The 12,100-nt window shown below is 35.3% G+C and overlaps 1 pseudogene; it reads right to left on the bottom strand.

Moving 5' to 3' along the window:
- Positions 1–7,912: 7,912 nt before the first annotated feature.
- Positions 7,913–9,030, bottom strand: LOC116214389 (annotated as a pseudogene).
- Between the last annotated feature and the right edge of the window lie 3,070 nt (positions 9,031–12,100).

Below are 12,100 nucleotides of genomic sequence, written 5' to 3'. Positions count from 1 at the left end.
AAGAATTTTTCTTAGTAAACTGAATTATCTTCTTCCTTTATTGTATTAATAATTTAAGTTCCTTAAATCAAAACTACTGCGAGTTAATTAAATTTCAAAAAATTTTATTAATCAATTCCTAAAATTAAATATTATTGATAATAATGAAAAATAAGGTGATGGTACTTGCATGTAGCACCGACTATCATACTAGTGTATATATATATATATATATATATATAAAGAAATAGCTAATCAGAAATTAAAATCCTAACACTCTCCACCTTAGTTTCCATCATCGTTTTCTTTCTTTTTCAGTGTGAACCATAGTATCCGAAAGTCCAATTGGGCGCCGACTAATCCAGTAGTGTTGGGTTGGCCCACTAAGAGTTAAAACTCTCCCAGCGTGGATTTTCTGCATTTATAATGACTCGAACCCAAGACTTTGTTTAAGTTGAACAAGCGGTAAATTGCTTGAACCAACCCACATTTGGTTAGTTTCCATAGTTTTGTTTTTTTCTTGCCTCGGACTCTTTATCTCTTGCCTTCAATAGTCTCATTTATCTAATTTTTCTATAAAATAATGGGTGGATTTAATTGAGGTAAGAGTATGATGATATTATTGTAGAGTTATGCGGTTAACCAAAGACTGATTTGAGAAAACTCGACCTGCCAAGCTTAGGGTTTTTCCTTGAATTCAGTTTTAGGTTGTTGGGATGGGTTTGAGATATACGAACTAATCAAGTCAATTCCCCGAAGTTTCTCTATAGAACCGGTCCCTACCCGACCCGCGAACGGCCCTAATATTCTCCAAGTGCTCTGCAACCTCGGCCTTGGGTTGGTGAGGTGAGGCCCCCCCCCCCCCCCAAATAAGATAACACGTTCTCTTTTTCCTTTTCTCTTTTAACATTCTAGGCTTCACCTGCTTGCCATCACCTCCTGGCTGCAGTCCTCGACAACCTTTTTAAGACTAGGTGCTGGTGGCTAATGGTTAGCTCCCCATTACCCAAAACAAGATTCAGTGTTGCTGGCTAAGGATTAGCTCTATACTGCCTATAACAAGGTTTCACTCAGTCTCTCTTTTAATTTTTTCCCATTTCACGGGGTTGGTGGAGCCATGCTGCAGGCGACCAACCGCACAACTAAGGTTGTTAGAGTCCGCAAAATCCATTTGTGATCTCATCTCGGGAGGTTGTTGCTTCTTGTCGACCTCAACACTAGATTACTATTTTCGACATGGTTAATTTGCGTAATATTATTTTGGACTAAATGTGAGTTCGTATAAGGGAATTGATTTAACTTCAATAATCCGGCAAAATTTAGAGATTTATACTGCCATATATATACTTTTAAAGGAAAAGTATAGTTTTAGCCCACTAGGTTTGAATACTTTTCTATTATCGTCAATTTTTTATTTTTTTAGGGTAAAATACATTCTCCTCCATTGAGCTTTTGCTAAATGACACTCCACCCCATTGACCATATTGATTTAATAAGAAAAATATCTTTTGATCCCCAACTTTTAATCGCTTCACTTTTATCGTCTATATTACATGATTTGTCCCTCGTTCTCTCGTTAGTAAATATTTCAATAGACCTATATATGAATGTCTAATATTTTTAAGAATAAATGATTTTCGAAAATTGAATAAAAAAACATCGACAATAATTGAGGCTTTCTACAGGCTGGAGAGTTGATAATGGTCATTGATGAAACCTCACTCCTGAAGATCAATATCCCAAACTATTATGTTTGACATCTTGATCTCGAGAGATGAAGCTTACTACCATATCATACTTTTGTAAACAAATAATTTTTGAAATAAAATTAAAGAATAAGTCAATAACTGTAAGAAGCATGTCTAAAGTAGATGACTAATATATTTTCTTAAGCCATCAGTGATTTAGGATTGGGTGTGACTGCCTTTCGCCCTAATCCCTTAGCACTCGTACCCCTCATTGAGCACTACCAACTAGTGGTCTCTGCAACATTGCTAAAAAGGTGACCGTAAAGTCCCTTTTTCTACTATCTATTGTTGTTCTTTTCTAAATTTATTAATTTTAAAGATTATTTGTATTCATAATGCTTGCTAAAATACTTATATAGGAAGAAACTTCTGGTTTCGCATCAGCGCTTCCAAACAAATTTTTGTTTTGCACCATAAAATTCCCTGCAAACACCAAAACAAATCTTGTTTTTCTTCTTCACCTGCAAGACATATCCGGGTCCAAGAATTTCGATTCCCCTTTGGGTGCTAATTTAGCGGAAGCACTGACGAGATGGATTATGTGTTGGGGGATCTGAGAGAGGATGAGGGTTAGCGGTTTGGTGCAATTTCAATTTATTGAGCGAGCCTTCAATGATTCGGTTGCTCTTCTTCAGTCTCATTGCTTGTTCACGTCGACCTCTAACAATTGCAATGACAACTCAACTTCTTGCTTACAGTCTCTCTTTCGTTGATTTTCCATTTAAAGTAAACGAGGTGATAGTTTTATGTTCTATTTTGTAAAATGTGTAGATTTTCAACCCCTTTTCTTCTGAAAAATCTGTGCAGATTTTTTTTCGTCGGCCGATTGATACGCAAATTGAGTTATGGTAATTTCCCATCAGGTAGTTTGGACCTCGGCGAGGGCTGCATCGATGGAATTCCACGACGCCCATGGAAGGGGTGGGCAGGGTTGGACTTGGAGCGCTGGTTCTTGTGGCATCTCGCATTTCTTACAATTTCCTTTCTTTGTATTTTTTAATATTTTTTCGATGCTTGCAACATAGCAACACTCGTAGGGAATTGGAATCCTCTAGACGGTGTAGGTGCCAATAATGAAGAAGAAGAAAATTCTACATCGGTGTTAGGGTTTAAGCTTTAGTGCATGCAAAGCCACGCATTAAGATTGAGGTGAAGGAAACAGCCAATTACAATTTTTATTTATTTATTTATGTGTTGACTTCCATTTTCTAATATTGATGTGGACGTGTATCACACACACATGGAAACTAATGTGGCGCCAACTCAACAGTCTTAATGGTTTTACTAATGGAAAAGCTAAAATAGAAATTTTTTTAAAGGTAAATGATGAAAATAGTAAAAAAGTAGGAAAAAAAGATGAAAACAGAAAAGTATTCAAATCTAGTGGGCCAAAACTATACTTATCACAATGTGCTATTTCAGGATTTACATAATGATAAGAAGGTAATAAATTTATTGCAAAGAAATTTTATCCCTATTGAACTTAATTATATACCAAGTTAAGCGCGATACATTTTTGCTAACTAAAATTTAAGCTAGTAATCTGAAAAAAAGTTTTATTCCTAAAAAACAAAAACAATTTGCCGGCTTTATAAAAATGCACGACCTCGGTATGAATTGTATAGGATATATAAAATTGTTAGCATGCATTAATTTTAACTCTCAATTTGTTTCCACATTTAAAAAGGCTAACTCAATATTCTCTCCTTTCCCAAAAGAAAGATGAATTATGTATAAATTAAATGTGACCACTATTAAAATTTTTTACTAGATATTCCAAGCTATTTCATCATCTAGTAGTTCGCCTTTGAACATAATACGTATCCATTAATAAATTGCTAACAAAGGCTCCTTTCCATTCTAATGAAAATGTTTTATTTGTAGGTAAATTCATATGGTAAAACTCTATAAGGAATACTATTTTTATGTGTTTGCCAGCTCAAGTGTTGCCAACTTGCGTGCCGCCAACTTTACATGCCTAAGATAATCGTGCCTTTTCATCTCCATAAGTGTGTTATAAACGAATGTACATATAGAGCCATCATTGATTTGCCCTAAAATATCATCTCTATTCCATTGTCTCTTCACACACCTAAACAAAGCAAAAGTAAAGAGATGTCAAGTAGCCCTCACAAAAGCTTCTTCGATGGTCTAGAGGGTTACGAGATATTTGGGTGCAAAGGAGATGAAGTGGAGGGAGTACGTTGTTGCCAAGACAATGGGTGCACTATTCTTGTGGAAGAAAATATTGAAGTAGACTCTCTTCTAGAAGATTTTCAACAATATGGTGAATATGCAACCACGGCAAAATCGATAGAGCTCAAATACGAGGAGGACGGACCGATTCCAAATGCGCAATTTCCTCATTCCACAAATATGAACATGGAAGCAAACTCTATACCCGTAAGATTATTACATTATGTTGACCTTGCAAAAGCCTAATTATTGTCGCTCATATCTGTTCTCATATATATATATATATATATATATAAATGCAACTATGTCTTAAAACCTTCAAATTTTTATAAATAATATAAATAATTGAGTATAATCTTATAAGCATATTTTATTATTCTAAGAAAGAATAGTGTTATCTTGATACTTTTGTCAATTTGTAGAAGAATGTTTAAGTAGCTTAAGAGTTTCACTACATACACGTCTAATATTTTATTTATTTCTTCCAATTTTTCATTGGTGCCGAGCTTTATATCATATAATGGAGAGCAAGCGATTTTTCACTCTTTAATATTTAGATCTATAATACACAGCTATTGTGCATGAAAAGAGAAGCAATCAATCGCATGATTTAATTTAACTCCTAAATCTTAACAAGGGCAAAGAGGCATCCAATTTAGAAAACTAAACTGTACTACGAAGAGTGTTAGTGGGTTGTTACCAAATTTATATAACTTTTAACATCATATTGTAGATGTCGGCCAGCTATATATGGGATTTGACTATGATATAAGATGTCGGTCGGTGAACCTGTTTCCAGTTCGGATCATTAGCAGTTGATGCACATGAATACATGAACTTCCAAGTGAATTCCTTCATGGGAAAAGGTGTGATCTCAGGTCTAACAATCTTAAACAATTTTAGAAAATTCAATATAGTGTGATGGCTTCATTCATTGTCCCATGAAATTAATTCATTCTCTCATAGTGTAAATTTATGTTTTCTCTTTGGAACATAATGCGATCAATTATGCCTTAAAGTGTAAATTGCTCAAGAATGGGAACCTTTTAAAGCATACTAAAAAATAATAATAAAGTGAAACTTTTTTTGTTTTTGTTTCCTGACTTTCCATATAGCTTTGTTCCATTCTGCAGATAGAAGCAAATTTGGTGAATAAAACCGGAGAAGAAATTCAATCCATTCCAACAAACCAAGATCCTAATCCTAGTGAAGCAGTTCAAATTTCAAAATTGTCCACAATATTGGCACAAATGATTAAGGTGAGCTTTATAAAGGAAAAAAAAATGTTCACTAGACAATATAAAACTATATATAAGAATGCTAAAATCTAACATTCAACTAGATTATGTGCTTAAGATACTTATTTGTTAGCAATTGCTGCCAATAAATACTTTTACTTATATGCCTTATAACTATAAGATTACCAAAGATCCACACGTAACAAATGCCGTGATTATCATACATTCTTTATTGTATAGGCACCAAAACAACCATTTCAACAATTCTTAAGGATGCGTAGTATATAAAAATTGACTAATAAATAGTTGCACTTAATTCTTATTTACCATGTGGGATAATTAGCCCGTGCGAGATTTATATGAATAATTAAATAAACTAATAAGTTTTGCATGGTAACAACCAACTTTAGTAAACTAAATCAGTTTGATATGCATCAGTACTTCCTTGTTCCAAGCTTTTCATATAATATTGACCTTGCTGTGTAGGAATGCGTTGTGAGTTTTAAAAGTAGCATAACCGATGATGTGCTCAGCCCTATTCCAAAAGCAAGTATACCTCCGGATGATCATGCAACAATGGTCCGCATGACAGACAATGACCAAGTATAACTATCGTCAATTTCATTGCGCTTTACTTCTTATAAGCTTTTAATATTTGTTATTGATACAAGCAATGCTACTGCTCTTTCTATAAATTTTTAGTATAAATTTTCTTACAGATATTTTTGTACATTATGTTATTAATAACAATCATATACTATTCTGATAACTCCTTTTATTTCTAATTGCAGTTATTTCCATTGCTATCCAGTAAAAAGAGGAAACTACAATGCCAATTCATGGGAGCAATTACAACATCATTCGAACTGCCGAATGACTTCGGCGAAATTGGCATTGATTTAAATAAGGTTATTTTCTTTGCAACAGTATATTGACGTTATATAGTATAAAAAGTGCTTATTGAATACATTTGATGAGTGTGCAAATATTTCCAATTGTGCAATTATCTTTATTGAATAATTATTTCTACTTCTTTCAGCTGAAAATGCCTGAAGCTGAGGATGATCTTAACTATCATGATGAAAAGACACGTCAATTTTCTTTTGTGGAGAGGCTTCAAGGATGGAAAATTCAATGTAAAGCACGTTCCACCGGGAAATTTGACATGGTAATATATTAAAATTCTTTAATAATGGTCGAGTAAACTTACATAGATATTAAATTTTTGAAAATACAAAATCTCAATACTTATTTGGCTAGGCAGATTCGAACAATTGCATCAAACAGCTCTTCTCAATGGCATCAAACTAGTAACCGTAAATAAAATTCCTAGAAAATAATAAAATTTTCTTTGATTATAGTAACAAACACAATATTCCTTTTGATAGTCTAGGAGAAAGGTTGTATATATATCTTTTGAACACATTCTGTGAGGCAATATGATCAATTCGAATTTAGAGCTAGTAGTGTACATGCTTTCATTTATTTTTCTTTCACAAACTAATAAATGGTCACCTCTATTTGCCCTTATTTCCAACATTATCACATGGTATGTAAAATCAAGTTTTTCCTATCTTCTTCATGCATGTGTTCATTGATTTCTTAGACTAATAGATCTATGAAAGTTTAACATGATATTTAGAATCTTAATTATTATAAATATTCTCTTTGTGAATGCAGTACTATTATAACGCAAGGGTCAGACAAATGTTCAGATCCATCAAGGAGGTGGTGAAATTTATGATGTTTGAAGCCTACCCCAAACTTCGGAGGACTAAAAATGACTATTTTAAGGTTGGTACGATATGATGCTCTTTGTAGCATTAATAACTTAGAAAGTCTAACAGATATTATCAACATTCTCAATGATTTTTGTCTTGCACAGATAAAAATACGTATAAACTACCTTGAACGCATAAAATTCAATTGTATGTGAAACTCAAAGTGCCTTTTATGATCAAGTGTGGCAAGTGAAAATATTTTGTTTAGTTAATGAATGAGCCACATATATACTTAATGTGCTTAAATAATGTCTTTTCAGGATGAAGGACCCTCTGCTACCACAGAGGAATTGCCACAGAGAAAAAGATGTAAAAAAGGTATAGTTATGGAGCACAATGATGAACCTGAACAAGATGTTGTGAGGTTTCTTGGAGAATCATACAATATCCTGCTCAACTTTCCCTTTCAAGAGGGAAGAAATTCATCTACAGTTTAGGTTGTCTAAGAATACATACCTTAGTTTGTAGGATAGGTTAAATCCTCTTTTGTTATTTGTAGCGGACAGTGATCCGGCACTTCAACACGAATGGCGGGTTATGACTCTTTGAAATTCGTCGCATTTCCAGGTACTAGTTAAAAACTATTATGAGAATATACATATTTGATTCTGCACAGCCAAAGCTCTCACTCTCAACACTTCTGTTTACGATTTTTTTTCTCAAAATTCACACACGAGCTGACTTGGGCATTAGAGAACTATATTGGGTTGATATTGGTGATTTGAGAAATTGGAGCCTAGCGATCTGGGCAAAAGAGAATCAATCATCTATGGTGGAATTCCTAAACGGTTTTCCCCCCGAAGTACAACATGAAAATGCAAACATTGATCGCCTTTTCATGGATTGAAGTGTTGATTAATTTAAAGGATATATTTAAAAGAAATGGCACCACTTCTCTAAGGACAATCGGAATTTGGCCACAAGCCAACCACCTAATAGTTTGATCAACTTGCTTTGAGTTCCTTGTCCTCTAAAACTTGGCTTGCATTTTGTTAATGATAGTTTGATCAACCTGGAAAGCCTTGCCAGGAGGTCACTGGCAATATTAGGCTTTGACCCGAGCACAGCGTTGGCAATAGTGATAACACCCGCGTTCTTGCTGCTAAGAGTTGCAATGGCAACAACATTTCCATATCCACAGTTCCTTTGAAAATGGACGAGTCCATCCGAGAACACGAAGACATCACCCTTCTGCAGGACCTTGGGCCTTCTGCAGGACCTTGGGGATGAGCCGGTTCTCTGGGTTGGAAGTCACAAACCCAACCTCGAGGTTGCCTCCCAGCTGGTTCAATACTTCGGTAGCATGTGGGTGAGTGGATGTTGGTGGGTTGGGGTTGTGTCTGTTGGGGGTGGGGGGGGGGGGGGGGGGGGGGGGGGGGGGGGGGAGGGATTTTGGGGGTTGATACCACACGGAGCGAAATCGATATGAACCATAGAGATTCCGACAGCGTTGAGCCCAAGTAACCGGGAGACAGTCACTGGGGTGACCCTATACCCAACTACGTTAGATGTGTAGCCTGCAATATGGAGCCCGCTGAAGAAGTCATTCTCCGTCACAAGCTTAGGATCCTCGAAAGAGAAATCATTCGCTCTTGCTGCAACAAAAACAGGGAAAGAACAGATCAATAGCACAATGATGTCACTGTATTGAGATCCAATTTCCTAGGAAGAGTGAGGCCTCAACTCAGCAACCACAAGCTACATGACTGAATGTATTGTCCTGCTCCGGATTATAGCCTAGCCAATGTAAACATGATCACAACAATCGAGCCAGAGTTGAGATGCAATGTCCTGATTTTCAAGCAGCTGGTAATTTTAGGATTGAGGCGTAATTACTCATCTTGGTATCCCCAAGCGACTCTTTATCTGTCTTGGCAATGGGCAACTCTCGGGTTGCTCTGGTCTTTGACATCAGGTATACTGGGAATACCATTTGGTGAGATATAAAGCGAAGTGACGTTCTTTACCTGAATTCATGGGGTCTGCTTCATAGAAATCTTGAAGCGGGTTTTCAGCTGAAGCAACGCCAGCAACATTGGTCAAATAGAGGATGAAAACCAGACCAGCAAACAGGACAGAAGATGCCATGGATCATGAAATTTGCAAAAAGAATAATATACGCAGACCGGTTCACATAAATGCAAAAAGAGAAGCTGAAGAGGTGACTGGCTTGCTAAAGTGAGCAGAGCGTGCACTCAATGCTGCTCGATATTTGACATGGATAATGAAAGCGCGTCAAGATTTCTATTGACAGATAAGGATATATAGATTGGGACGTCAATGTACCCGGCTAGAGAGAGGACCAAGTCCCTGCCTTGTGTGGGTGTGATGGGGTCATTTCGGATTCCTACATGGAACAGCCGAACTCTATGAGGTATACTGCTGCACTTTTGTATCATAACTAATAGCTAATTGACGATGGCAAGGCAAAACAAATGTTAAGATTCCAGTATTGATACTTGTCAGTGTCCCTTTATTTATTCGATTACAAAGACATAAAAATCATAATATCCTAAAGTGGTGCAAGTAATCACACTACGAGTAATTATTTTAAAATTTCTTTGTTATCAGCTGAGGTTGAGCGCTACTATGCTATATTCTCTTTTATCGGTATCCCTTTATTTAACCTTTTTTTTTCCCTCATATTAGATCCATATGACTTCTATATATGAGGAAAGGAAAAAGACTAATTTTGCCAAGCGCAATTAAAGAGCCGCCCAATCTCTCGAAAGTGATACTAATCTCTGTACTGTCAGATTAATTTGACCGGCTGATCTTTGTTGTTTTTCCTCCATTACTCCGATTTTCATGGGTTCTTTTTTATGAGAATTGATCAATATTATACTTAATATAAATAGTAAATATATATATCTACTCTTGATGGAGAAAATTCATACTAGAAGAGTTTTACTCTATTAGTAGACTGACCTGAGTCGAACTAAATTAGTCGAGATCCATTGGACTTTCGGATATTAGGATACAAACAAACAAAAAAATCTATCTGCATAGAATTTGTCGAAAAATATCTTTACATATAGGTCAATTCCACAAACACGCCATCCTTTATTCGCTGACAGGACAACCTATGTGAAATTCGTATTAATGCGGCACATATAATTTCAGGCTTATTTCCCTAAAATAAGGTCTCAGGTTTTTAAAAATCGAGAAATCATGCTATGAGATAAATTATTTTCTAGTCGGAACCCGTTGGTCTTCTGAATACTAGGGTACACATAAAAAAATATTATTAATTTAAAAACCAACAAAACAAAAAGCTAAAGAAAATTAAGGAAAAATAGCCAGTCGCCAAGCCCGCCACCAGCCTCTCTTCCACTCATAGTTCGTTAGTACTTTTCCCTGTAATATTTAAAATTTTTTATCTTATGAAATTAAAAAATATATTTAGAGATTACATATCAACTTCCACATTTTCAATAATAGGGTAGTAAGTATTGATCGAAAATGGTAAAAAGAAAAAAAGTATTGATCGTAAAAGGAAGGATTGATTGAAAAAAAGGACGCAAGTGTCATCTCTTAAAATAAGTGGGTGTCATTGACATTTTACAAAACTATAGGAGAAGTTGGTGGACTGTACCCTTACGTAGATTATGGAGCTTGTAGAATGGCATGTCCCCATTAACTTTCGGAGCAGCTTCTCTTTCATGAAAAGAAACTTATTAGCATCGTAGATATGATTTATCTAAGGAGCCATTGTTCGATAAGAATCTCTTTTCTTTTCTATATGTTCTACCATGTAAAGTGGATTGATTCATAGAATACATTTGGTTGCTTTGTGCATCTTCCCATCTTGTATCTTTAGTTTGGCCTTCAAGAAGGTGATTTGCCTATTCGTTCGTAACATGGTGATAACTGTACATATATCATAAATATGCAGAGTTCTCTTTACTTCGTTCACTAGGTGGTATGATATCTGCATTCTTGTTTCCTTATAACCAAAAAAAGAAAAAGGAGAATTATTTTCAGGAGATGTGCAACTCCAAACTTCTTTTATTTGAGAAAAGTTAGGAAATGTATGTAGTTCTCAGGCTGTCATCCAAATGAAGGATGCGTTTTCCAAAAGTATCTAGAGAGCTTTAACAGATACGGCTAGCGACTTGGTGGTGTCTACAGAGTCAAATATTAGTCTTTTCCTTCTATTTCATACTAGTTTCGCGTTATGAAAACTATGTTTGAAGTGCCGACAACTTCCCGATATTGATTATCCCATAGCGTCCTGGTATCATTGCGTAACTTCCAGCTACTCGACCTCAAGCGAGGATACCCCACGGTTCCTCTACCTCCAACAACTTGGTCTGGGAAGATAGATATGGAAGCCCAATTGTCCCAACTTATATTCCTATATATATTTATATCTATATGTCTAATTATATATCTATATCTAATATAAAGCGAAACTGTGGTGGGCCCAGCAAGATGGCCTTGGAACACTCGGTTTTTGTATGGAATTTTCTGTGTTTTGAACTTCTTCTTAAAAAATATTTTTTTCTAATTTTTGAATATATGGATATAGATTGTTGGACCAGTCATTGTTTTTCTAGTTTTTTTGAACTTTCCTTAAAAATAATTTTTATATTTGAATTTCAAAAGATCTATATCATGATTGCTTTTTGAAAAAACAAATTAGATTATATTTTTATAGATATTATGTGTTATTTATATAATATATGTATGTCACATTATAGGTATGGTGTGTTATATATTCCATATGATTCCATTAAATTGGGAGTCATATAAACTATTATTATGTATAAATTAAAATAGGACACGTTTAATCCCATTCAATACACGGGCTTACAACTTGTATAATATAAAGAGGAGTTGTGGTGGGCGTGGTCAAATGGCCTTAGAGCACTCGATTTTTGAATGAAACATTCTTGGATTTTTGAGTTTTTTATATTAATTTTTTAATAAAAATGGGTATTTACCTAAAATGGTCCATGGTTTGCCCGTTTTGTCAAATCTATCCTATGCTTTTTTTTTGTCAAATCTATCCCATGGTTTACATTTTGCATCAAATCTATCCCGGCGTTATCTTTTCCGTCGACATCTAACGGCCGTGCTAACGTGGTGCCTACGTGGCAAGTGTGGCTCACTATCTCTCAACGTGCCACGTCAGCACGGTCGTTAGATGTTGACG

The sequence above is a fragment of the Punica granatum genome, chromosome 7, assembly GCF_007655135.1.
Source record: "Punica granatum isolate Tunisia-2019 chromosome 7, ASM765513v2, whole genome shotgun sequence".
Classification (NCBI taxonomy): Eukaryota; Viridiplantae; Streptophyta; class Magnoliopsida; order Myrtales; family Lythraceae; genus Punica; species Punica granatum.
The sequence above is the reverse complement of the archived record's forward strand: the minus strand, read 5'-3'. Positions and strand labels throughout refer to the sequence as shown.